General features: G+C 36.5%; 1 long non-coding RNA gene across 1 annotated transcript; it reads right to left on the bottom strand.

The window, feature by feature from the left end:
* Positions 1–5,570: 5,570 nt before the first annotated feature.
* LOC131067518 (uncharacterized) lies at positions 5,571–26,779 on the bottom strand. Its single transcript, XR_009111822.2, has 4 exons — positions 26,624–26,779; positions 26,421–26,493; positions 11,760–11,865; positions 5,571–6,223 (listed from the first exon to the last, which is right to left on the bottom strand). It is a non-coding gene; the product is annotated as an uncharacterized LOC131067518 (long non-coding RNA).
* Between the last annotated feature and the right edge of the window lie 710 nt (positions 26,780–27,489).

The following is a 27,489-nucleotide window of genomic DNA, read 5'->3' as shown; positions in this document are numbered from 1 at the left end:
CTTTCGGAGGAAGCTATAAGTGAAGCCTTTCATCTCCCAGAGCAGAGAGATATGATCTACAAAATTCTAGAAGGAACTAGGTTTGTGTACGAAGATGATCCTGATTCCTGTCTTAACTTCATCAACAAGAATTGGTTGCTCAAAAGTCGACCTCGCCTGAACAAGATTCCCAATACACCACACAGGATTGATTTCGAGGAAGAGTTCAAGGACTTGATAACCATGCTCAATCGGGTTACTGGTGCCTCTCAAGCCGCCTTCTTCGACAAATGGATGTTCTTCTTCATACAAGTGATTGTGCAAGGAAAAGGAAAGCTCAACTGGGCTAGAATCATTAGTAATAACCTGGGCGTGCAATTGAGGAGGCTAGCCCCTACCAAGTCTTTTCACATGAGTTCATATGTTATATATTCCTTAGTCAGAAGTTTTGAGTACGTAGAGCTACCACACAGAGGAGTTGTTGGGAGAGGACCCAGAAAAATAAGAGTTTGTGATTCTTATATTCAATTACATCATCCACCAAAGAATGATTACAAGCTAATCAATGATACCTTCACGATGTATATCACCAGGACATTGCAAGGAGGGATTCACAATCGATTGTCTCTGGAAGCACAGGAGCTCGTGAAGAAGCATGGTGCATGGTTCATTCAGTTTCCAAAATTCACATACATCAGAGTTCATGGATGTCCTTCACCTCCCTACATGTTGTCGAGATATCCTACAGACAAAATAATACTACTTGAAGTGACTAGGCAGTTGGCAGCTTATGCTAGAGCATCAAGACACAAGCATGGAAATGGAATTCCCATGCCCATCTTGCTGGGAAATTCAATTGAAGTGTGTCCTAATTCTCAAGCCGCGGAAGATGCAGAGAAGGAGTTATCTCTATATTCATTCACATCCTTTGCCTCAAGGGAGAATTTCGATCCTCATGGTCATATAGAAGAGATAGTCGAGAAGAAGTACAAGCATGAGTTTCAAGTCGAAGACTTCTGGATGAATATTCAGGATGATATAGAAGAGAAAAGAAAGATGCATTCCACGTTACCCTTCGATCTCATCAGGAAGTGTAAAGTTTACAGAGTAGCCGATCAAGCCCAAGACAGTGGTAGATACCTCCAATCATCCTATGAGAAGGAAGATAAAGAAGTGAAGATAGATTGGAATGAGCCAAAGGTTTCAGACCTAAGAGCATTGATGGCTTCTGTGTTAGCTTGTACTCCTAGATGGGTAGACGTACAACATCAGAAGTTGAAGGAGCAAAATGTATCCATGACATTCACCCTGGAGACAAGAACAGAAGAAGGAGAGGCAAGTGTGAGTGAGAATACTTCTCATTCCAAGGGTTCAAAGAGAAAAGAAGGACCTGAGAAGAGAGAGCCTCCCAAGAAGAAACAAAAGGTGAATCATGATCGTCCACCAAGTACATCTTCTAGGCCTGAAAAAGAAGTAAGTCAAGGAGAAGATCAAAGGCAGATAATGTATGAAATTGATGAGTCTATGGAATCCATGGTGTAGAATGATAATCAAGGTAAAGTACAGGCACCTCAACATTCATCTAGTCAATCTCTTCAGGTTGGTGCTGATGAACAACAGGAAGGAAAGAATGATGATGAAGCAACATCTCCTTTCAGGGAAGATAGACCTCTGCCTAAAGAAATACAAGTTAGGGAAAGAAAGTCTTCTATTCCAGATTGGCTAAAAGAGAGGCTAACAAGGGTAGTTGTGGTCGAAGAGGAGGAACAAGTGTTCAACTTGGAAAGTCTCATAGGAAGCTCTCATGAAGAGGTCAAAAAGAAGAAAGTCACCAAGATGTCAAAAGTGATTAGAGATGAAGCAGGATCCCGAAAGGTCCAGATAGCTACACCATTGGTAGAGAAATATGAGGATGAGATTCTAGCAGAAGAATATGATCTAGATACAATTGATCTTGGCCCACTTACCTCCAAGCAGGCTATGGAAGAAGCAACTGATTCAATGAGAGCACTTAATGACAAACTCAAAGAAGAAATGGAAAAGAATAAGAAACTAGAAAGAGAGGTTAGTGCTTGGAGGAATTATTTTAGCCATCTTAATCAACCTTTGAGACGACAGGATCCAGCAATATCTCCTTTGCACGCACTTCCTCTTGAGTCAGTAAATGAGGCAGAAAGAATGAAGAGCTTAGCTTAGATCATGAATTATTGGATTGATGAGTCTTACAAGGTTGCCATTGAATTTGCAACAAGGATGATGAAGACGGTCCACCGGGCTATCCAAGTTCTTGAGATCATCCATAATCTATTGGTAACTGTGGATGCATTTGCTCACACTAGAGATGTTGTCATCCCGGTCTTGCAAGTGATAAGAAGGACACCAAGACAGATTCTAGCACAAGAGAAGATGATGAATGGAGAAGCCCATAGTCTTCTGCAGTGGTCAACTTTGCTCCAGATAAAGGAAGTTCTTTTTGAAGATATCAGTTCCAGGTGCAGCCAAGTTGAGGGAACCATCCACCCTATTCAAGACAAGGTATTTTAGGTATTGTGTACGATCCTTGGCAGAAGAATTGAGATCGAGACGGATGTAGACATCTAGGAATTGGAAGACAAGATCAAGGTCATCTTTTGCAAAGAGGAGAACATAGTCACCGAAGAGCAACGAAATCAGATGTATGCTACTATGTTCCTGATTGAGAAAACAAAAAAGATAGAGCTTGGATGGGAGGCGACTCTTCTCACTGCCTTTGATCAAGTCCTTCACTTGGAAGAACGGATGAAGAATCTTCCTGAGATTCCCATTGCTGAGATTGAGGAGATCACGACCAGATTCATTGAATATGCTAGAAAAGAGCATAGAAAGGGGAACAAAGTTCTAGATGAGAAGTTGTTATAAAATGATGTGGCAACTTAATTCCTATTGGTTTGTCTCCTCGTTATTTGTGCCAATTCCTATTGGCTATGGATTGATAATGCTTATCTAAATGGGGACTTTTTTGTAACAAACCCTAATTAGGGTTTAGGTGTCAAAATCTTAGCCATCGATCTTCTTTTGATCCAGGTGGTTCATTGTACTTGAGAGTGCTATATAAGCCCTCACTCATTTCATTTTAAGGAGTTCAAAAAAAGTAAGAGAGAGAGAGAGTTAGAATTTTTTTTAGTTCAATATTGTCAGCAGCATAGAAATAAGTAGTGAAGAGAGAAAGTTGAACAATTGTTGTTTTATTTGAATATGAGATCAATGAAATATTGAAGTTATGGTATTTTATTGCAATCCTTGTGGCTATTTTCATGGTTGTTTATCTTCTTGAATCACTCCTAGTAGAGATAGCATTTAAAGTTTTTAAGTTTGAAGGACGAATGTTGTGCTTGATCTTTGATAAGACTCATATTCCAAACCACTATCTCCTTACTGATTGTAAGAACGCCCTGTGTGGTCAACTGGAAACATCGAGATTGTTTAAGAGTTCAATCATTGTTGGAGGCATTGATATGTATCTTACTGATAGTATCTATCTCCTTAGTGATTTGAAAAGCATTGAATCCCCTTAGAAGATCGCACCAATTCCAGTGGAGTTGTAACCTCTTGGCAATACTGAAATTGGTAGAATCCTATCAAGACCAATCATCACTGAGTCATTCTTAGGATTAATTTAGTCTCACCTCCTCAAAACCTTTATCTTTTGATCTTTTTGAAACATCAGTTAACATTAGGAAAATCTTGTTCCCTCATTTGAAAAGTAGTCACACGAACAAGCTTTCTCTAAAAGTACCTAAGGCCCCTTGAAAAACAATAAACACAACGACCACTGGTGCTTATCCACGAGTAGAGAACCTACATAAAAGAACCTTGAAGTTTCACCGATTGATCCTTTTTTACGATATCTTCAGCATTCGGAAACTTTACTCAAGAGAGGATAAGATACCTCTAGGTATTTTATTCTGTGTTTGGTCGTGTACAAAATACACATCAACAGTACCCAAAAGAAATAAATAAGGAGTTTCGTTTATTTTCTAAGGTCGTGGGTTTGCAAAGGAAGGAAATAAGAGATGTATTTAATTGGATGATTCAGCGATAATACTAATCCCAGCATCTATTTGATTTTGTATTCACCATGCGTATTCATTTCTAAGGGTGGAAAAGAGGAGTTCAATATGTGAAAAAGATATATTAGAGTTCACTTTCCTATGCTTGGCATGAGTCGAATTCTGAAGCACACTTTGGTTTGAAGGTTTTTGTGACAGTATACTTGTGCAGGTCTAACTGGAACTAGAGCCAGCATTTCTGAGGTCTGTAGAGGTATCATCGGTTGGACGTGATTCCTTCTGGAGCGACTCTTCTCTGTGACATCTGTGAACTGAGGAGTGCGGATAGTTCAGTAGTTATATCGTTTGTTATAAATAAGCCTCGCGCCTCTAAACGCAGACTTATCATCTTGCCTCTATCAAATGTAATCTCAGTCTAGACTGCTTCAATAAGGAGGTCAGACTATTACCACTTTCATCATCTGCAATATTTCTTATTCTGGAATTATTTGATGCATATGGTGGATGTCGGTAAAAGTTTGTTTGATTATTGATTTGATATATATTATATCACTCTTGCATTGAACTGTGCATACATTTAAAAGAAGCTCAAATTCATAGACCACAAACAGTTTGAATTGAGAGCTGTGAGCAATCAGAATTTGGTGGTTTTAAAGAAAAAAAGAAATCACGGGAGCTGGTCTCTTTCAAAACAATCGCAAATTTTGTTAACACGGACAGGATCACACAACACCAAATGCTTGAATTGTTAGTGAGAGCACCATTGGAGAGGTTGGGGAGTTGGGGGCCTAAAGGCAAGGGTTGAGGGTCTCGTGCAACAATAGTTTACCCCTAGGAGCTGAGAGGCCCATACTGGATACAGTCAACCATAAGGTGAGCAAGTTGTCAAGGGCAGGAGTCAAACCCTTCCCAACAAAGTAACCAATTTTGTTAACACAAACCAGCTCCCACTACACTGAAAGCTCGAACAGTTAGTGAGAGCACCACTAGAGAGGTTAGGGACTTGGAGGCCCAAAGGCAAGGGTTGAGGATGTCGCATGACAACAATACCTTTAAATTCAGTCTTGGTGTAGAAAAGCTAGTATGAATGTTACTATGCAATATACTTTGATGTAATATGTTGTCAATTGCTAAACAAAAAGAATATCTAGTGTTTTTTTAAATTGCAACTGAGTTGGCCTATTCTTCATATTTACCCATCTTTATATTACTTTCTCAATAAACACTACATAGGACATAATTAGACATCAAAAAGATTGCTTAAGGTGGAAATGAAGACAATATAGGTTCTCAAACCATATAAAAAGGTACCAAATTTGCAAAATCCCAGAAGAAACAAGAAAAGGCCCATAAGAAACAATTTGATAGCCTTGAACATAAAGTGACTAATGATTATACAAATTCATCAACCAAAAAAATCCTATTTATTTGGTAGTGTATCACACAATAAGAGCATAAAGTTAAAACAAATGAATAGTTTTTTATCAAAACAAAGTATGGCTAATGTTTTCATAATAAGAATTGTGTATTGAATATCAAATGAAAATGAATTTACTACTTTTTCTAACAAATATAGATTAATATGCTTGCATTTTCTGCTTGATGATGTCTTCATAGTTCATACTAATGGCTAGATAATTACATTATACACCAATTAATAGGAAGCAAATATCATCCTAACAAGCTCTCATACAGACCTACTAATACCAACCCACTATCGCAGCCCTTAAACATGTTCCCTTATCTACTTAGGGGTGAAAAGCTCTGTTAAAGAAACACCTTTAATCTTTGGCTTAGCAAATTTTTCTGAAGCTGAATTATCAGCGAGGGGGATACCAATTATAGTTTCATGTTTATCCTGCACAACTTCTCGCTTAACTTACACAGGGACATTTCCAATATAAGGCATTGCAAGTTCTGCCTTGACCTATTTCCCTTGTATATGCCCATGTTCAGCATGTAAACTTTGACAAATATCATTCCTGAATTCCCCAGATTTTTGGCTAGATCCTTGTTGTGGACTAGCAGACTACTCTATCTTCACATATATTGGTTCTTCTTTAGATGACTTCAATACATAAGATATTATCATACCTGCATCATGTTCACTTGGCTGAAAATCTTGAGTTTGCATTTCAATAATTGCTTGCACCTCACTTGGACTTGTCATATCAATACATAAGATATTATCATACCTGCATCATGTTCACTTGGCTGAAAATCTTGAGTTTGCATTTCAATAATTGCTTGCACCTCACTTGGACTTGTCATATATACCATTGCACTTTCAGCTTCTCGGTGTTCATAATTTGGAGAAGAACATTCAAACTTTCTTCTTTTACTTGGACGCTATCCTTCCTATGTTTAGTCATGTATAGAAGCTACAAAACTTGATGGCAAATTTATTTTAGTTCCACTATGATTTTGACACAACATTCAAACAATCTATTGCTCCAAGATTTGATGATAGAGCATAGCCATTCACATGATGTTTCATAATATAATAGCAAACAGGTCCACAAATAGGGCAACTGTTATTATGGCGTTGTTGATAATGAATTAGAAATTTTTGAGATCCACGACAACATGGATAACTACACAATGTCACAGCATGTGGTAACATGTGCCCACAGCTCTTATCCTAAAACGAAATTAGGAGTTCAGCATTCTGGAACTCTACATCTACTAACATGATGCAAAAAAGGCAGCCACATTTGTTGTAATTCCCCTGGTTTGGAGAAACAACTCTATAATGTACCAAGGTGTTTGGAGGAAGGTTTATTTAAAGAAGTTACTTCATGTAGACAGTTATTAAATAACAATTGCTTGTAAGATTGTTGACCAAAATTTCAGTTCAATGTGCCAATATAGTTCTATATGGAATGGCTGTTTATTCATGAAAGAAACTATCTTCAAATACCCCATTAAAAATTTTCCAGTTCTTATTAAATCTCTAGTATATTTTTAGGTAAAATATGAACAGTTTGAATAGCATATCACCCATAAGATGTGTCATGTGGTCAACTGCAATCAAATCTAACTTTCAATTGTTTATTTGTACTTATAATTACCATCGATACAATATTCAATTTATTTATTAATTTTTTTAGATTGTTTGGGAAGAATTATTCGTTTCCTATACATAATAAGCATTGTGCCATTGTACTTTTGTCATGTGTGAATGATGCTCGATAAAAAGGTGCATTATTGTCTAGTCTTTCTTGTACAAAGCAATGCTCAAGTTGACACAAGAAAAAAACATTTGGACTAATTAATTTAGATCCAGTGCTTAAATTCAACTCTTGAAAGGCATTGTTGCAACAGCTCATTTGCTTGTTTTCTTTATTGTTTAGAGATCTAACCTGGCTAGATCGGTTCCCCTGCCACAAATGGAAATCATTGTTTTTTAGGTGAATATGAATTCTGCCTGAAGTCTGAGATTTTATAAGTTGACAGCTAACCATTAATGTGTGTGGTCAAATGATCTCAATATGAGGATATCAAGAGCATTTATCAGCATTCCACAGGCCGTTCTCCATTTTTAGATAACTTGGAAGTGACATGTGTTTCTTTTGTTTGATTGAGACTGTCTCTCTCTCTCTCTGCCCCCTCCTCCCAGCCACCCGATCCTTAAGGATCTGCCAAAAGATGGTACATCAGCAAGTGGAGTCATCTCTGAATTTTCAGGTGTAGAAATGTATGCTAGGAATCAACAGTAAAAAACTTTGAGATCCAATGGGTACAGTTTTGAAACTGCTGATTTCAAAACTACTAGATCCCTGAAGGGGCAATACAAAATTGCTGGTCTGCACTAAGGGGCAGCATCCCCACGACAACAGAAATAGGAATATGGGGTGAAAAATTTGATGTTCGCTCTTCCAATTCCCACTTTAGAGTATTTATGTAACAAAGGAGGTTTGATTGTATCAATTGGAGACATTCCATAGCAAATGTACCGTCACTTGGAGTATTGGGAACTGTAGATAGGAATCTGGAAATCATCAAAGCAAATGGGAATTTGGCCTAGTTCAATCACGAAAAACTAAATTGCAATGACCAATCCTAATTACACTCAATGAAAACATGAAAACAAGACATTCAAAATGAAAACTAAGCAAACCAAATGCAGATGTCTCCTTCATGTGGCTCCATTGTCCTTCTTTCTCCTTCAAATAGCTTTTCTTTTGTGGATCTCACCTACAAGTGCATATGCATGAGATGAAAGCAAGATTGACAAGATAGCATGACAGCATAAGGGTACTAGAAGCGTGATTGATTCGACCAGGAGCTTTGATTGAAGAAATTCATCCAATTTATAGACAAATTGGAGAAAAGATTAGATTAGCATGAAAGTGATTCGAATGGAAATTCAAATCAAGAATAGCAAAATTATGACAAGTGTATGACAAATTGCTATGTAAGGGTTTATGACAATTTATAACAATTTATGACAAATTGCTATGCAAGGATTATGACAAGAATTTGAAATAGAAATAGACATTTAGGAATTAAAAAATTAGGTTAGAAATGATGACTTGGAATTTAGGAAATTGATGAAAATTAGGTAAATTAATTAATAATTTTTCATTCATTAATTAATTTACAAAAATAGGAGGAATTAATTAGCCAATTAAATAAACATTTAATTGTGACAAGAAGACTTAGGATAAATAAATAAATTATTTAACCTAGAGGGAAAATGGAGAGAAAATGACAAACAAGGTTAAATGAATAAATCATGAAACCCTAGAAGATAAATTAGAAATGCAAGGACGACAATTAGGTCTTGATGTAAGATTGATTTGATGTCGATTCGATCATGATTTTGAATTGATAAATGATTTGATTGATAAATGCGCCAATTGACGAGGAACAATGACTAATTGATCCAAATTGACATGATTAAGAAGGACGACGATCGATGACAAATCGATCGCAAAATTAACGAGATTGACAAGGATGAGGATCAATGACAAATCGATCACAAAACGACAAGATTGATAAAAGGACAAAACCCTAATTCAAAAGCGAGAAGAATGAGGAATGCAGAAGGAGGACTCGATGCTCGCAAATGATAAAGACCAAGTGCACAACATAGAAGAAATGTTAATGCGACGCAAGAACCCTAAAATAAGGCAATGCGCAAATGTTAAAGTATGAATCGACAAGCGTTGACCATTTTTAGATGTCTACAGGAACAATCTACCAAGCACAGCGTGAGAGTACAATACATAAAAAAGGAATTCCAGGCAAGATTCACAAGTTGTAAGGTTGCAAGTATTCAAAGCTAGAGAGCACTAAGAATATAGGAAACGAATCGAGTAAGTTTCCCATACTTGTAATTATTATCAGTTCCAAGGAAATGCTTGGAAGATGTACAAATGCCACTTCCGACTGGTTTTAGAGGGTAAAATCCATTTTTCTATATGGTCTCGTGTATTTCTGGTTTTCTCTCTACTTTGATTGCATCCTTTTAACCATGTTTCAAGTAGCATGGCATATATTAAAAATTGTTTGACTGCTAACATACACTACCATAATTTTATAGTCAATTATGGTGTAATGATCTGCACTTGGATTCTGTAATTGTTTGACAAAATTTTCAATTTTGTTCTGTGCTGACATGTATTTACTAAACTTACTTTCCTTGATAATTTGGATACACTTCTTCAAACATTACCAATACTTAAAAAATGGGAATATCATACACAAGTTTCTCAACATGGCAACATGCCTCAATGTCAGCGGGGAGTTGGAAGCATGTCCATAAGTGCAGCAAACTAGCTAATGCCTACAATAGGTTTCAGGAGTCAAATGATTCCAACCTCTGGGTTAGGAAAATCTCCCTCTGATGGAGTGGGTTATTCGACTGTTAACTACATAGGAACCACTCCACAGCAAATTACTGGGGATGCAAATAGGCACTTCTATAAGAATATGAGTGGTCAAATGTGTGTTAATAACATGCAGTGGAAAAATTCTTTCTATGGTTTAGCAAATGGAAGCATGAATTGCAGGATACATATGGCAGAAAATAATCAGAATTTGATGAATGGTACCCCAGCATTATGCAATTCAATTATCCAATAGAATTATTCTAAACATTCTAAACACCGGCATTGCAGCTGCAACGACCAATCCAGTGGTTCCATTATCTGGTAATGGTTATGCAATGAATGCAGCCGATCTTGCTGGTTCTGGAAACTTATATGGACCTGTATCATACAGTGTACTTCCAGTAGCACCTAACTTGAATGGGAAATCCTTTGGGTTACAATCAACAAAAATGATACCTGTCCCTAGATTGCCTTCACAGCAACAAATATTGCCAGCACTACAGCAATACCAACAGAATCAATCACAGAAAATGAGTAGTCCGCATGGGTTATCTTTCTTGCCAAAGGGGGGTCAATCAATCAACCAAAGCAGAAGAAGCTAGGGTATCAGCAAAACCAGAGTCACTATCAGCAACAGCTACGTACATATCAACAGACATGTGCATCAACAAATACAACAGTCAACAATAGCAACTACCTGTAGAAAGAAGAGGTGCACTTCACAATCAATCTGAATTTATGGTCTCTGGTCAGAGACATTCAGGTACCATAACACATCAGAATGGAGCACTAAAGAAAGAATTGGAAGAAAAAAAAACTCTTTCACTACCAACAAGCCAACAACAGCAGCGTACTGTCAATAATACAACTCAGCAATCTGAGGAACTGAATGATAACTCTAAAAAATTTCAACATCTCAGTCAAGTACAATCTCAGAAATTGCACAAACTACAGGTCTCATCAAGTCATGATCAACAAGAAGCAGAGTCTAATAATGTTTATAATGATGTTGCAGCTCAAGTTAAGCCAAAAGTTTGGCTGCAAGGAAAGCAGGAGTTGCAAGCACAAGAGAAGCATCATCATACACAGCAATTTTCTAATATAATAAAGCATCAACAATCATCCCAGGCGGAATCGCCACAGCTAATGGATTAAGATGTCGTAAAAGAACAGCAACCATCACAAGAAGTTTCAAGAAATGCTATTACTACAACTCAACATCCCAACCAAGGCCTGGGAATGCTGGATCTGCTTCTAGCAGTATGCTGCCAGTGTTAGTTCTGAACAACACCAAATGCAAAAATATAAACAACGAATGTGGTTGCTTTTTTTGCACTGTCAGTAGATGTAGAGTTTCAGAATGCCAAACTCCTAAATGCATTGTAGGGCGGGAGCTGTGACACGCAGTGTAGTTATCCATGTTTTTTTGTACTATATCAGTAGATGTAGAGTTCTAGAATGCCAAACTCCTAATTGCATTGTAGGGCAGGAGCTGTGGGCACACGAGACAACATGTTGTGACAGTGTAGTTATCCATGTCATGGATCTTGGAGGCTTCTAATTCATCATCAACAATGCCAAAAAAACAGTTGCCCTGTTTGTGGACCTGTTCACCATTATATTACAAAGCAACGTGCAAATGGCTATGCTCAGAGGAGCAATAGATTATGTGAATGTTGTGCCAAAATCTTCAAATTTTAACAGTACAATTGGAACTAAAATAAATTTGCCAGCAACTTCTGTAGCTTCTATACATGACTCAGCACAAGAAGAAGAACGTCCAAGTAAAAGAAGAAGGTACAAACCTCCACTCCAAGTTATGCACATTGAACTGAAATTTTGGTCAACAATCTTACAAGCAACTATTATTTAATAATTGTCTACATAGATATACCTTTGTAGTAGCTTCTTTAAATAAACCTTCCTCCAAGTGCCTTGCTACATTATAGAGTTGTTTCTCCAAACCAGGGGATTTTTTACGCCGTTTCAGAAGTTCAACTCTGGACAAAAGAAAACACCATTAATATATTATAAATGGCAAAAGAGATTTTGTTGAAAAACATTGAAAAGAAGCAATTTATTCATGAAATTTGCACATCATTACAGATAGATAAATATACTGAAAACTCAAAAATATGTTCATTCTGCTGCCACACTTAGATGGAGACAACAACAACAACAACTAGCACATTTAACAAGATATCACAACAGTCTATTGCTTGAAACAGTCTTTACAAGTCAAAATCATATGGGTCACTTGGTAAGGTATCATATGTCTGGCACGCCCAATTGAGACTTTCAACACTTAACAAAGCAAAGGCAAGTTGGAAGTATACTAAAAGCTTTGGATAAACCCAGAATAAATGCATGCCCTAGTTCCTACACACACATGCTCTCACTGATGGATTTTTTTTTGCCTTTGGGCCATTGTTTACTTACATTTTGTCTAACATACAATTTCACACATTGGGCAAATCACTGCCCCCTTTCCATGTCCTCCAAGAGCCTCCAATATGCAGATAAACTGCTTCCATTCTGTGGTGTCAAGCCACGTATCTGTCCTCCAGTGTCACCACAACCTGTCTGGGAATGTGTGCTTGAGCCTGCATTCGGATATACTTTTCCACTAGAATTCTACAAAAGTTCTAACCAAGGCTGTCAAAGAGCAGAATGTTACAACCAGTATCTCCATTGTCTAATTGATACTGAAATACAGAAGGAATAGCAAGAAGTGCATTTCAATTTACACAAATCCACATTTAACACTTCTTCAACACCAATCCATTTCTAAATCACTGCCATGTTCTTCACTGCAATTTCTTCATCTTCAAGCTAAATGAATGGAAATTTGCTATTAGCTTCCAAAATCCCAAAGCATTCCCAAAAGTCTGAATAGGCTTAGCTACTTCTTCCATGATATTCTGGGCCTCTGTTGAGCTAGTGTGACAAGGTAAAGGATGAAAGATAAGAAAATTTCACTCCTCTCCTTGCATTGTTCCAAAAACAGAGCTTTCAGGCAGGGTGGCTTGTCTTCTGAAGAGCTGAAAGACAAGTACATATTCCTGCATTATCTCCATTGTTATCTTCCTAGAATTCTTCCTCAAAAACATTTCTGCAGTGACCATTATGCATTCTGCTGCCAATCGATTATGTTCAACTGTTCCTCCAAACAACAATCAAGCAGATCAAAAAATACATATTTCCAAAACAGGGTTAGTAAAACCCTTATCTCCAATTTGGCCTATAAGACCCCAGAGCTGCATTCAATAGCTTGATTTGAATTTATAAGCAGCATCTCTCAGAATAGCACCCAATTTAGCTCTAATATTGCTCATTTTGCCTTTCATTTTGTCCAATTTGGGCTTCAGAGGTGAGATCTGCAAGGGTTTGAAAGAAGGGTTTTATTTTGGGCATCCACAAATCATTCAACATCTTGTGTATTTTGGACCAAATTGAACCCTACCATTACATCTGAAATGTCCAAAAACCCTAGGATTGCTTATCTATTCAATGGCATCTTGGACATTTTGTATCAAATATGCATCTATATTGTTAGTGCCAAATTCAAGAGGTATCAGTTCAGTTTCAAAACCTTAAATAAAAATATATATTGCACAATTTTTATTATTGAGGAGCATCAGTTTTGGTGTGGCCCCTGCAAATTTAAGGCATAACCTATGGCAACTTTGTTAAATCAACCGTCTTTGTTATAGGCTTGCATGGTAGGGCAAAACCCCTTTTGATTTGGGTCCCATGTTTATAAAGTGACAGCCCCTATATAATCATAACCCTATTGGGATTCTTGAGTCCCATCCTTCTACGTGTCTTCACTCTATAAGCCCACTATTTATAACTAGCACTTGCTCCAAAACGATGTGCAATGGTTGCGCCGATAGTAAACTATACTTTGAATAATATAGTGGAGTATAAAAATCTCAAATGTAAAAACTACGTTTATTTGTGGTAATTTTATTTAGGTCCTTACTTTTATTTTCAAGTAGTGATAAACTCTTCATATAATATTTATATCCTTAGTGCCCCCCCTCCTTTTAATGTTAAACTCACGTGATGTCTTGAAATGATATCTTAAAAGAGGCCCTAATGGCTACGTTAAAAGGGTTCTACTGACTAGCACTTACATCAAATGAAGGTGCAATGGTTACACCGATAGTAATATATGCTAAAAGATTTGGAGTTCTATAAGATGGGGGATGACTAAAATGAGGGATACTTGGTTTATTGAATAGCACTTCTCGCTTTCATAAAAGTCATGGCCGCCACCATATTTTCAAGGCGTTTGACCACTGTGAAACCCTCAGATCCAAACCGAAGTTGGAGACCATATACAGTGAATAAATTTTTAGGAAGCATGCATGAATAGGCAAAATTGATCTGCATTCAACAAATTGAATTAAGAAAATTGCTTACTTATCCTTTGAACCAACAAACACAAAGAAAAAGAAAAAACCACCAAAGCTCACCATGTATTTCGAAAAATGATGATTTTTTAATTTATTTACATGGATCCCAAATTAGTTATAATTTTTGATAGCCTCACAAAATTTCAAGAATTGCCAAAATTCACAGATTTGTGACATGTTCACGAGTACCAATTAAAATCTTCATCTTCGAATACAATGAAACAATATTTAAATGCACTAATAACACATGAAATCATATTTTTATTACAGCAAAATTGAAATAATTTAAAAAATGAAAAACAATGATAAAAAAAAATTGCTTTATCTCCTAAACAATATGTACAACATATATGTAAATTGTTAAATTTAAATATGCAAACACCATTTATAAAATGAGAGATTTAATTATTTATTTGCAATATTGTATGCTTCACTTATAGGATGTCAGATATAACTATGTCATATAATGTGAAATTTACTTCTTTCAATATTGCTTGTTTTAATTATATCATATTTCACATATATTTTATTTATATATTTAAAATTGAATTCATTCATTTATTCTTTAATTTATAATCCATAATTTCTGATCTATAATTTATAAATATGTTCTAAATTTATTTGATAATTTGTATTTAATAATCTTTATATATTAATTTAATTTATACTATACAGAAAAAATTAAGTTCAAAGTAAAAAAACGACAAAGAACATTAGACACAAATAACAATAACATACAACTAATTATTTCTTTGTGACATTTTTAGAATATTAATTAATTTTGACATTCTCTTCAAATCAATTTTTTTAGCTTAAATTCTTTCACATTCCCTGAAAAGCCTCAAATATTATATTGGACGATATTAATACTCTTTTAGATTGGGACAAATTTATTTGTTAATGCACTTTTAGATTTCGTACTTATTCTGATAAGAAGTTTGATCGTTTGATGTGAATGCTATTAATAATATTTAATTACCATGGAATGTTTAAAATCCAAATATTGTTATTACCATGGACAATTTTAAGTCCAAAAATTGTTAATATTTATATTTACCATCAATCGATGGTGAACAGGTGAGACAAAATAAAGAGCTATAATATAACATAGTTTGCTTCCATCATTGTAAAAATAATAAAGAATTACTACGTGTATGTCCCATTTTCAGTTTGCTTCCATCATTGTATAAATAATAAAGAATTACTAAATGTATGTCCCATTCTCTCTCTCTCTCTCTCTCTCTCTCTCTCTCTCTCTCATTCTCTCTCTCTCTCTCTCTCTCTCTCTCTCTCTCCAATCTCATTAGCTATCTTATTTAGCAAAATCCCACATTGCAGGAAGGAAAAACCGATGCCCATTGAGTCCACAGGCGTTGTAGCATTGCATTGAAAATAACCACTGCTGAATGGATTTGTCACAACTCCAGCCAAAATAGTGGTAATGTTGATGACCATTCCAGAACAGTGGTAAGGCACGTTGACCAAGGTGAAGCTTCTGTAACAGAGCTCTCAACCAGAGAAGCTATGTTAGACCTCTTTAATGACTTCCCCCGGGAATACGCTTCATCAATTTTCTACTTCCAGTTCCCAAGCCTTGCAATGCTCACAGTAGCCTGATTAGAGGCAGTGATTTGGTACTTTTCAGTATACTTTCACCAAGAATTAACAGAAAGCATCTGTAGGTAATGCGCCACAATGGACCGCTAAACAGGGGTAAACTTTCGATAACAGACCACATGAACATCAATGGGGACCGTGGAGAGCAGAGATACATTGTCATTGGTCACGATGTGCCTGTTACATTTATACACAGTAGCTTCTGCAAATTTGAATGGGTGTCGGTGCTGCTCGCTTTCCTCCTTTCCCACTCGTAAAAAACTTGGCATGATAAAAACCAGTGGAATCCCAATGGCCTTTAAGCAATGTGTTTTTTTGCACAAAAACGAGGTGCAATGGTTGCACGGATAATAAAATATACTTCGAATAATATAGTGGAGGGTAAAAATCTCAAATGTAAAAACTACATTTATTTGTGGTAATTATTTATACAATAAATGAAGTGATTTTAATATATATAAACTTAAATACTAATGAATCAAATTAATTTAGAAATCTAAACTAAACAAAATGTATTTACAATAGGGGTTCACCTCACAACGCAATGACGGTTGCAACACCATGTTAATACGGTGGTTTGCTGTTTGAATCCCCTCAGCCTCGGTGGAATAGTGTATTTACAATAAGGTTGGACTTTAGCATAGAGTAGATTATTAATTTACTCCAACACAGTCTAAAACTTAAGACATAAAATTTGTCACCAAAAATTTATGATAAAATTCAAGTGTGAGATTAGCCGAGAAAACAATCCAACATGAAACATCATGCAATTCAAGTGGGCACTCCCACCATATATAGCCTATCGACTAATAATAAATTGAAATATATATAATAAAAATAGATAAAATAAAATAAAACAACATTATAAAATATAAATAAAAAATTAATTAAGTTCAATGAATGGTCAAAAGGCATGAAATAAAGAGTTATGACTATTGAAGGATTAAAGGTACAAAAGGTAAATCATTTCTTGAAAACAAGGTATCAAGAGGAGAGAATGGAGTATATGAATCAAGAAAGGATTGCTGAAAGATGAAAGAAATGGGAAGAAGATAAGGAAGTTACTATTTCGAAGGGCATAAACTATGAAAGGTTGTACTCTTTCAAAGGGTAGACATGATGAAGAAGTGTGACTTCTCCCTCACATTGTAAGATATAAAGGGGGGAAGGTTTCATTTGAAGAGGGGATAGAAGAGAGAACAATTTGGAAAATAATTTGTTACCTCTCAAAGGGTAGCAGTGGAGAGTGGTGACTCAAGTCTTATGACAGGTTGTGACCCTTTCACCAATAAGTATAAAAGAGATCATTCCAATCATTCAAGAATCACTTATCAATCATCACTCGTGAATCCACAAAAGCACTCGTCACTTATCAAATCAAGCAAACAATCAATCAGCAATCCACTCTATCAAATCAGGATTCATTCATATATCATTCACCAATATATCAAACCAGCATTCATTACATCACCACTTATCAATCATCTAATCTCACCAATACCTCAAATCACACAATCAAAGGAATTCATTCAATCAATCAATTGTTCATACAAATATCAATCATTCAACAACAACCGAATGATCAAGTCTGATTTGAATAGATTTTAAGAAAAAAGTACAGCAATCTATAATATTAAGGAAAGTGATTGGTATGCAATATTATTGTATTTACTATTTATTTATATATAAATCTGTTAAGGAGATGTAGCAGTGCTGGTCTTCCCTCATCACGCATGCCACCTTGAGCTGGATGGACTGGAGGTCCTGCCATGCTTGTGGGTCAAGGGGCCGAACAACTTGGAAGCTCATTTTGTGCCCTTAAGCTTGGTTGAGGAAGATAGTCTCCCAATATCCTAACAAGAAATATAAGATTAGTAGTTATTTATCTGATTTCCATCAACAATCATATCTGAAATCAATGTGAAATGTTTGATAGGGAGATGTAACAATACTGATTCCCTCATCAAGTAACTTCTGTCTATGCAGCACCCATATTGTATCATTGACCGTATTTTTTAATTAATAATTAAACTTTAACCAGTGTTTATTTATCAATTAATTATTAAAAATGATTAATGGTACAATATGGGTGCTGGATAGACATTGCCCATCAAGTACGCCAACCCCAAGATGGATGGATTGGAGGTCCTACCATTCTTGTGGGCCAAAGGGCCGAATGACTCGGAAGCTCATTCTGTACCCTTGGGGTACTGATCTTCCCTCATCAAGCATGCCACCCAGGTTGGATGGACTGAAGGTCTTGCCATACTTGTGAGCCAAGGAGCCGAATAACTTGGAGGCTCATTTTGTGCCCTTAAGCTTGGTTGAGGAAGATAGTCTCACAACGTCATAACAAGAAATATAAGATTAGTAATTATTTATCTGATTTCCATCAACAATCATATCTGAAATCAATGTGAAATGTTTGTTAGGGAGATGCAGCAATACCAATCCCCTCATCAAGTATGCCAAACCCAAGATGGATGGACTAGAGGTCCTGCCATTCTTGTGGACCAAGGGGCCAATGACTCGAAGGCTCATTCCGTGCCCTTGGACTTATTTGAGGAGGACAATCTCTAGGCATCCCAACAAGCTTTTCCAATAGATTCCTAAGATGGTTGGCTATTGGAAATAAGCTATGAAATGGATACAAATGAATTCAGGATATTTTGTTTTCAATAGGGATTATTTGTATATGATCATAGATCCTTGATATTTTAATGCTTGATGTTAATTAATTACACTTTTCTCTAAATTTAATTGCAATTATGTAATTTTATTATAGAATACTATTTGTAAATAAATTGTATTATTGTAACTGTTTTTTTGGACAAAAATCAAGTATATCCCCAGAAGGGGGCATCACACACCACTGACAAACTAGAAATAGCACCAATAACAAGAAAAAGCATGAGATAATATTGATATTGAGAATGGCTTGCAAAGCATGATCCACTCAATGAGGAAGACATGCACAGGGAATCCAATTTCACTATAGCTGCTCAAAGATCATTGCCAACCTTTCAAATGCCTCTCATTGTCCTGCTCTCTCAAGCGCTGCTGCTTCTATCTCTTAGAAATTTTTTACATTCCAAATATCAAAGACAATAGTATGTTCATTTCAGATCAAACATCCTGCCACAATACATACCAACTCCTTTGTGGTTATCCTACGCTATGTCACACTCGATGCCTAGATATTTATTATCTCAATAAATTACTATGAGATATGGGCCAATTTTGAATAATTTGATAACATGCTACACTCCTTCAAAGCATCCTTTAGCAAACTGCCAACTTTAAATGCACACCAAAGGAGATGCCAATGTATAAAAATGAACACTACACAAGTGAGAATGTTTTCTATATGAGATGCATACAGATACTTAACCATCAAGAGATGGTACAAGACTAATGCATACTCCCAAAAATCCAATGGAAGCGGCTATTCTCCATAGATTCTCCTCATCAGGTAATTCATGGTGAATGGTGCAGTAGTTAATTTGAGAAGGAAATCAATTCTCCTATCTACACCAATAAAAGGACCCAAGGAATATCAATCCCTCAATGATCTGAAAACAAGACGTAGGTACCATTTCCCACACAAAGAAACAAACTCAAAATTTGATGGAAAGGTCTCAATCCATATGCTCGTGCAAAATTACAACGTAGGAAGCACTAGCACTGACGCCCTACTACTCTTTTTATCTTGTTTGGGTAATAACTGTTAAAGATTATAACTTCAGTAGATATCATGCTGCCGTATTAATGTAATTCTCGTGCTCTTCATTTTCGAAGTTCATAATTGCTATCTGCCCTAGGGTTCTGTGCATATTTACTGACAACTTCATGTGTTGAAGCTCATTGTAAACTCTGTTGATTATAGCCTAATCTAGATAATTTGGTTGCTGGGTTTTTCCTCCAAGAGGGAGGTTTCCCAGGGTACATGTGTGTTATGTGCATGATTTACTTAGCATTCTGATTTTCCAAGTCGGCTAGCATGAGGAATTACAAACAAATGCATTGAGGTGGCGCCAAATTAGGTCCACACGTTACAAGACCCCAACACGTTACATCAAGATAAGGATAATAGGACATGACTAAGGCCACGGGCCCATTAGTCATCCAAACGTGCTAGGTGTGCTAGGTTGGCACTAGAAGGGCTCCGACCTAGCTACATGTATCAACACTCCCTCTTAGCTAGGAAGGAGACCTTCTCAAGATTCGAGATACATGGTTGTTCCCATAAAAATGCAAATGAATACAACCTCCGTGGCTATTCCCATGGATGACGTTCACCATAGCTACTCCCAGAGGGTGAACAAGCACAAGTGCATCATGGAATGACATCCATCATGCCTACTCGCAGAGGATGGAGGAGGGCTTTCACCTCAAACTTCTCCCAGAGAAGTGTGCATCACCACCATACCTACTTGCAGAGGGTGGATCCACCATACCTACTCGCAGAGGGTGGAATGAGGGCTCTAACCTTAGACTTCTGCCAGAGAAGAATGCATTACCCAAAAGATGAAGCTTCCTCTGAAGCTGAAAGAAACCGGCTCCCTTTGAGCTTGACAAGCTACCTCAGAAGCTAAAGATGTCAAGCTCCCTCTAGCATTTCCTCCTTTTAGAAAAGGAAGTCTTCATTTGACCTTTGCTCTTCCTGAGATGTCCCTATACCAACTATGGCAGAAGAAGCAAGGGGAGTAGACCTGAGTTTGTAATCAGCATAACCGTGCCTTCTTCAGCATGAACAATAGACTTAAATTCGCATTAATCAGAGCAGAGTCGCATCCATAGATCAGGTATCTTCACACCAAAGGAGAGCAGATATATTTCGCACTTTTATTGCAGATCTGATTCGCATATATAATAATGAAGAAGGGCCCAGCCCTATAAGGATTCGAGTGATACCTTAAGGCAATCCGAATCCTTTTTATTTTCCTATCCTAGTTACAGAAAAAAAAAAAAACACTCCCTCTTAACTAGGGAGGAAAATAAATACATAGCCAAATTCTCATGGAAAAACCCATGGCATGAACATTTACAAGGTTTAGGATTAGGGCCCAGCCCTAATAGTACAATCAATATGCAATTTGTGATTTGATCACGGAATTACATTACAATGAAACTTTACATGATCTTCTCTTGCAATGCCTGCAGAGGATGAAGCCAACTCTTCATTACTTTACACTTTCTTGGGGACCTGCATGTAACACCATGATCTTTCATCATGCATATCCGCAGAGGATGATAGAGACCTTTCCATATGCACACCTGCAATAATTAATACTCAAGGATATATATATCCATACAACACAAATCATGCACAACCGCAGAGGATACATAAGCTTCTTCACTGAGAAGAACAACCTATCACCTTGCACACCGCAGAGGGTGAACTCACCTTGCACTCCGCAGAGGATGAGAAATAACCGCCACCTTGCACTCCGCAGAGGGTGGAAAGAACTGCCACCTTGCACTCCGCAAAGGGTGGACTCACCTTGCACTCCGCAGAGGGTGAGTGAGCACTACCACCTTGCACTCCGCTGAGGGTGGATGATACACCCAGTGTATCATGGTTAGTATCATCATAAATAGACATTTTGCAATACACAAGGAATATGGATTAGATATATATTATCAATTCCTCTATTAAACCATAATGATTAGAACCCAAGAATGAAATGAGATATTAAAAGATATCAAGACTCCCTCTAAAACCCTATCTAAATAAAGAATTCACAGACCTGATGATTCATTCTTACTTACGAAGTGGACCCATAGCATCTTAAAAGAGAGAGATGAAAGGTAGACTTTCAGAATTAGTCCGATGACAATATTTGATTGAGGTAGGGCTTCTCAGGTCATGCATGAATGCTTTCTTCAGAGAGACATAATCTGAAAACATTATCTGAGATAGATATTAGGTTACCTTAGAGACATGATATAGTAAAACAAAACACCAACCCTTACAAACCCTCAACACACAGATTCAGACATATAGCTAGAAGACATTTACCTATACTCGGATCCTAATACACATCCATATATATACACTATCACTATTCAGCCATGAATACATTGAATATATAAGTGATAGCAGGTATATATAAGGATGACAGCAAGTATCAAAATAAGGTAAGTTTTAAGGTAGCTTCAAATCACCTACAACTTCACTTACCTATCTCCCTTGAAATAAATTGAGATTCATCATCTTTGAAGGTTCTAACATACTAAGAGGATGAGGAATCCATTGATGCAGATGAAGGACCTTGACTGTGCATGTAATCATCTGAAAACCCTAGCTGTCACAGAGAAGTCCAGGCTGTAAATCTGATCACTACACATGCAAACCTAGGCTCTGATACCATGTTGACTTTAAGTAATCAGATTAGCAATGTAGAATGAAAATCAGAATGCTAAGTAAATCATGCACATAACACACATGTACCCTGGGAAAACCTCCCTCTTGGAGGAAAAACCCAGCAACCAAATTATCTAGATTAGGCTATAATCAACAGAGTTTACAATGAGCTTCAACACATGAAGCTGTCAGTAAATATGCACAGAACCCTAGGGCAGATAGCAATTATGAACTTATCTGCAATACAACTGTTGCTGTGACAAGGAGGAAGGCAGATTGAGGTTGCTGTCTACAAGGTTGATCTGCTGGCCCTTAGATAATGTTCGCTGCCTTCTACAGACCAGTTCGCAGTCCTTCAAGAGAGTTCGCTGTGTCTTGACAAGGTTCGCTGCCCTCTAAATGCAGTTCGCTAACCTCTGATTATAATTCGCTGATCACCAAAGTAGTTCATTGATAGGATAGGTTTGCTGAGTGATAATGTATATATTAACAATGAATGCTGACTTGTATATATATAGGCGACTTAGCCTTTTGATTTTCCAAGTCAGCTAGCATGAGGAATTACAAACAAATGCATTGAGGTGGCGCCAAATTAGGTCCACACGTTACAAGACCCCAACACGTTACATCAAGATAAGGATAATAGGACATGACTAAGGCCACGGGCCCATTAGTCATCCAAACGTGCTAGGTGTGCTAGGTCGGCCCTAGAAGGGCTCCGACCTAGCTACATATATCAACAACCGACTTGTATTATCTGGAAAACGGTTCTTTTCTTAAAGTCCGCCAGCTCATTGAGTATGTCAGTGTGTAACTGACACCGTTATTTATGATTTGTCTTTCGCCTTCTTCTTGAGGAGTTTATCGGGTTTTTGTAACATGTTATTTATTCATGTGCCGTGGGTCATTTAGAAGATGATCGACATTCTTTGAAAGGTCTTCTGCTGCGACTTTGTATCTGCTCTTATTTTCAGAGTTGATCATTTATGTTCAGCGGTGAACATTTGGGTGCGCAGATTCATTCTATTGCATCTTCTTCTACTTTATTTTGTAAGCAGATTTCTGATAGTCAACTTCTATTTGAGTATTATCAAGCATTGTTAAAATGATTGCCTTCTAAGTGTGAGAGATATGTACTTATTTTGAGACTTCAATAAAATCTATTTTTTGGTGCTGGGTTTTTCACCCTCAGGTGGAGGGTTTTCCCAGGATAATTTGTTGTGTTCTTGTTCTCTTAAGCTTTCTCAGGATCTATTATCTGTGTTTTTAGCATTCTGGTTCTATTTTTAACAATAACAGAGCTCATTTTAACATCAACTATGCAGCAGTACTTTCCTCCTTCCCTTCCATATAACACATTAGTCAACAAGACACTAGGTCTTTATGAATCTTGCTCGTAAACAACCTCTTAAAAAAAACAGCGTTAAAGCCACATTGAAGGAAAACTTGGTGAGATGTAAAACCAGAGACAGCTTGCGTAATAAACTCCTGCTATGGTATCTGATGCAGAGATTTCTTCAACTGTGCTGCTCTGAAACCATGAAAACAATCACAGGAATTTAACACAAAAAAAATATTCTTCATTCCACAACTCTCATAATATGAATTACAAACATATATATAGGAGTTTTCACATCCTATTATTTAGGAAACTTCATAAATGAACTCACTAAATATATTGAGTTATTTTAACTCAATAAAAAAAAATATTCGTACCACTAATATAAAACAAACTATAACAAATCTAATATATAATTATCATATGCATCCTATTATGCAATATTCCTAACACGCCAAGCCAATTTTGGATCTGCCAAGCTCCAAATGCATTCTAGGTCATCAAAAGCTGCATGTCTTAACTGTATGACAAAGGAATGCATTCAGAATAGTGTAGGAAGGATGTTGTAACCAATATCTTTTGTAATGGATGTCACTGTGGCTATTTATGGTGATTCAAGAAAATATGTAATGAAATGGTGTCATCATTAATGTCTAATTATGTAGATCAAGGTTTCTATAGAATCTATTGACTTAAAAAAATTTCAAACTACTCTTTTCATACAGAAAACAAAAATAAATAAAAGTACTTCTTCTTGAAGACACTAAGACCTAGGGTCTAAGTTACATACTATTACTGTACACAAAAATAAGTTATAACTGTAAACTAAATCCAATTGGTTGCTCCAAACATGTGGGTATGTATTGGCAACATCAATAAGAATTAATGGGGTTCACAAATATTCAAACTACAATTTTCAGATGTAAAAAAAACGAAAAAACTTCTCTAGTAGGTACAGTAACTTAGGTTTTCAAATACATATATTTTGCATAATAATATAAAATAAAAAAATAAATTCCCTTATTAATGGGGTAATCAGAAAAAACGAAAAAAAACCTTGCAAGCCATCAGATTTCCCCTAAGAAAGGTTTCTTAAAACTCAATTTCACTGAGGCTGCTAAAAGCAATCTGGGACTTGCAGAACAGGAGGTCATTATCTGTTCTCTCATGGGATCATTTGTGAAAGGTAGTTTTTTCTTCCTTGGCCATAAATCTAATAATGAAGCAGAGGCATTAGCACTCATGAAGGTTTGAAATTAGAGAAATCTTTGAATTGTAAGCATTTGGATGTCAAAGTAGATTCTCTTGTCATTATTAATGGGTGCCTTGAGGATGGTTTAAAAGATTGGTAGTTAAAAAATATCATTGAGGAAGCAAAGCTGATCGGAGACAGTTTTAAAGATATTCGGTAAAGTTATTACTTTTTCATTGCTTTAGAAAAAGTAACCATATAGCAGATATTTAACCAAATGCTGGTGCTTGTTGTGAATTTCCCTTCTGGTCTAGCATTAGTGTCAATTATGGCAAATATCAGATTGGAGACCACCTTGCAGCCAAAGTGTTGTTATTTTTCTGCCACCCACTCCTATCTTTCATACTCCATCATTTTGATGTATCATATTGCATTGGGAAAGTATTATGAGAACCTGGACACCAATAGTACTTCATATAAAGCCTTGCATGTAGAGCTCAAAGGTCCAAATGTAATAACTATGCTACTGTGGTGTGTGGTTTGTGTGAATCAAATATTAAATAAGCTGAGTTTGTTTGTTTTCTTTGCATCAGTTTGGCTTTAGCTCTTTGTTTTGCCGTTTCCATTTGCAGTTTTGCTTTGGTGTTGCTCTCTACAATTTTCGTCAGTATGCCACAAGGGAAGCATGGTCAGGACTTACCGTACAGGTGTCTGAACTCGGGCTGAAACGCACTTTCCACATTAGGGATTGTGCTTTTCTGGCATTTGTCAAAACAACTCATGGTATTGACATATTAGGCAGCATTGGTGCCTTGCACAGATGGCACCAATAGCAGGAGACTTTTGATTCCATGCTTGAGATGTGTGTCTCTATTCCTTTGGATTATAATAAATCAGATATTGTAAACCACAATTATAACATCTTTAAGCCTTTATGCATATATTTTTTCTCCAATGGGTGTGGAACTCTATAGAAACCACAATCAAATCAGTAGAAAATAATTATCCAGATATTATAAACCAACATATTTTCAATTAGCTGCTCCAAATATGTACAGTAGATAGGAACCACCAATACAATTTACTGTTCAGAAAAAGTACTATTTTGCATACTCTGTGCGCCAAGGGTTCAATTATAAATTTATATACAACTGTCGTACATTATAATAATGTTCTCAAATGTAAACTAGAATCTCACTTAGCTGGTCCAAACATGTTGGAATGAACTGGCACCATTAATGTGCTGTAAGATAGGGATTCATTTGCCTACACCAAAAAATGTGGTAATAATTTGAGAGTTGTACACTACTCCAAACATGTGGCAATAGGTTGACAGCTTTAATACGGGATGATGTACGCTAGGTTTCGATTCATCTCCATATTATAACAATTAAGCTGGAACCTAGGCTAGGGTTTCAATAACTTACTCCAAACGTATGGAAAATCATTGGCATCATTGGCCGATGGAACATAGGGTTTTATTTGCACTAATAACGAATAAAAATTTATAAAAATCAAACAATAGAATTCAATTTTCGGGGCAGATACTAAACTCCAAGACAAATAAAATAAATTTTGCCTATTCCTAATTCTGTCTAAAAATTGAGAGCCATAAATACCTTTCTTTCTTTCTCTGCTCCTCCTATTTGTCCCTGTATGTACCCGAAATCACTGAGCTCTCATAGCCTTAGTCTGCAACATTTAAACCAATTCATATAAACACCAACGAGATCCATAATACATTGTGGAAAAGGTAGCGATTTGAACTTCAAAAAAAAAAAAATCGATGGCCCTCAAACGGCACACACTAAGCACTGAGAACCTTTGAGTTCCCATAACATCATTTGCTGTTTCCGTTTTAGCATTTCCAGTTCCATAACATCATTTGCGGTTTCCATTTTCTCCCATTTGCTGTTTCCGTAATCGCACTTCCAGTTGCCGTTACCATTCGCGTCCATGTTGGGTAGGTGAATATTAAGTGTTACAATTTAACTTACATAGTTAATAAATTGTAATTTTAGAATTGAGAAAAATATTCTTAATATTATTAGTACCTAGTCTATTTAATCTATTTTTGCATAAATAAAAAATGATTATAATTTTTGTTTTTTAAATAAACATGATTTTTGACCTGTTAATGGTTTTCTAGGGTAAATCTTAGTGAGAGTGGTGTCTTTGATGGTGTTTGGATAAAATCAAAAAAAGGAAGGATGGGTGAAGATTAACTTGGATGGTGCCTCAAAAGGTAACTCGAGTATTTCAGGAGTCGAATGTGTGTCCCGTGATGATGAAGGGAAAATTTTGTTCAAAAGTGCTCAGAGGTTGCAAAATGGGACAAACAATGAGGCGGAGGCTCAAACGGTGTTGTTGGTAGTTGAGCTAGCATGTAATTTCAAAATTCCTAAACTTCATCTTGAAGGGGACTCTAAGATAATTACGGATGCAATTTTGAAGGGTTCTGCCATGTGTTGGCACATTAAATGTTCAAAACTAAGTGCCTTCCAAGATTTTAAAATCTCGCATATTAAGCGGGAGGGAAATAGAGAAGCTAATGCCTTGTCCAATGTGGCATGTGACTTGGACCCCCAAATGATCTGATGGTGGGACAATTCAGATGTGGAGGTGGTTTGGCAAACCTAATTGGCAGTTGTCATCATTTGTTTTAAGATTTCATAGTATTGCAACCTC

The sequence above is a fragment of the Cryptomeria japonica genome, chromosome 5 (assembly GCF_030272615.1).
Source record: "Cryptomeria japonica chromosome 5, Sugi_1.0, whole genome shotgun sequence".
Taxonomy (NCBI): Eukaryota; Viridiplantae; Streptophyta; class Pinopsida; order Cupressales; family Cupressaceae; genus Cryptomeria; species Cryptomeria japonica.
The sequence above is the reverse complement of the archived record's forward strand: the minus strand, read 5'-3'. Positions and strand labels throughout refer to the sequence as shown.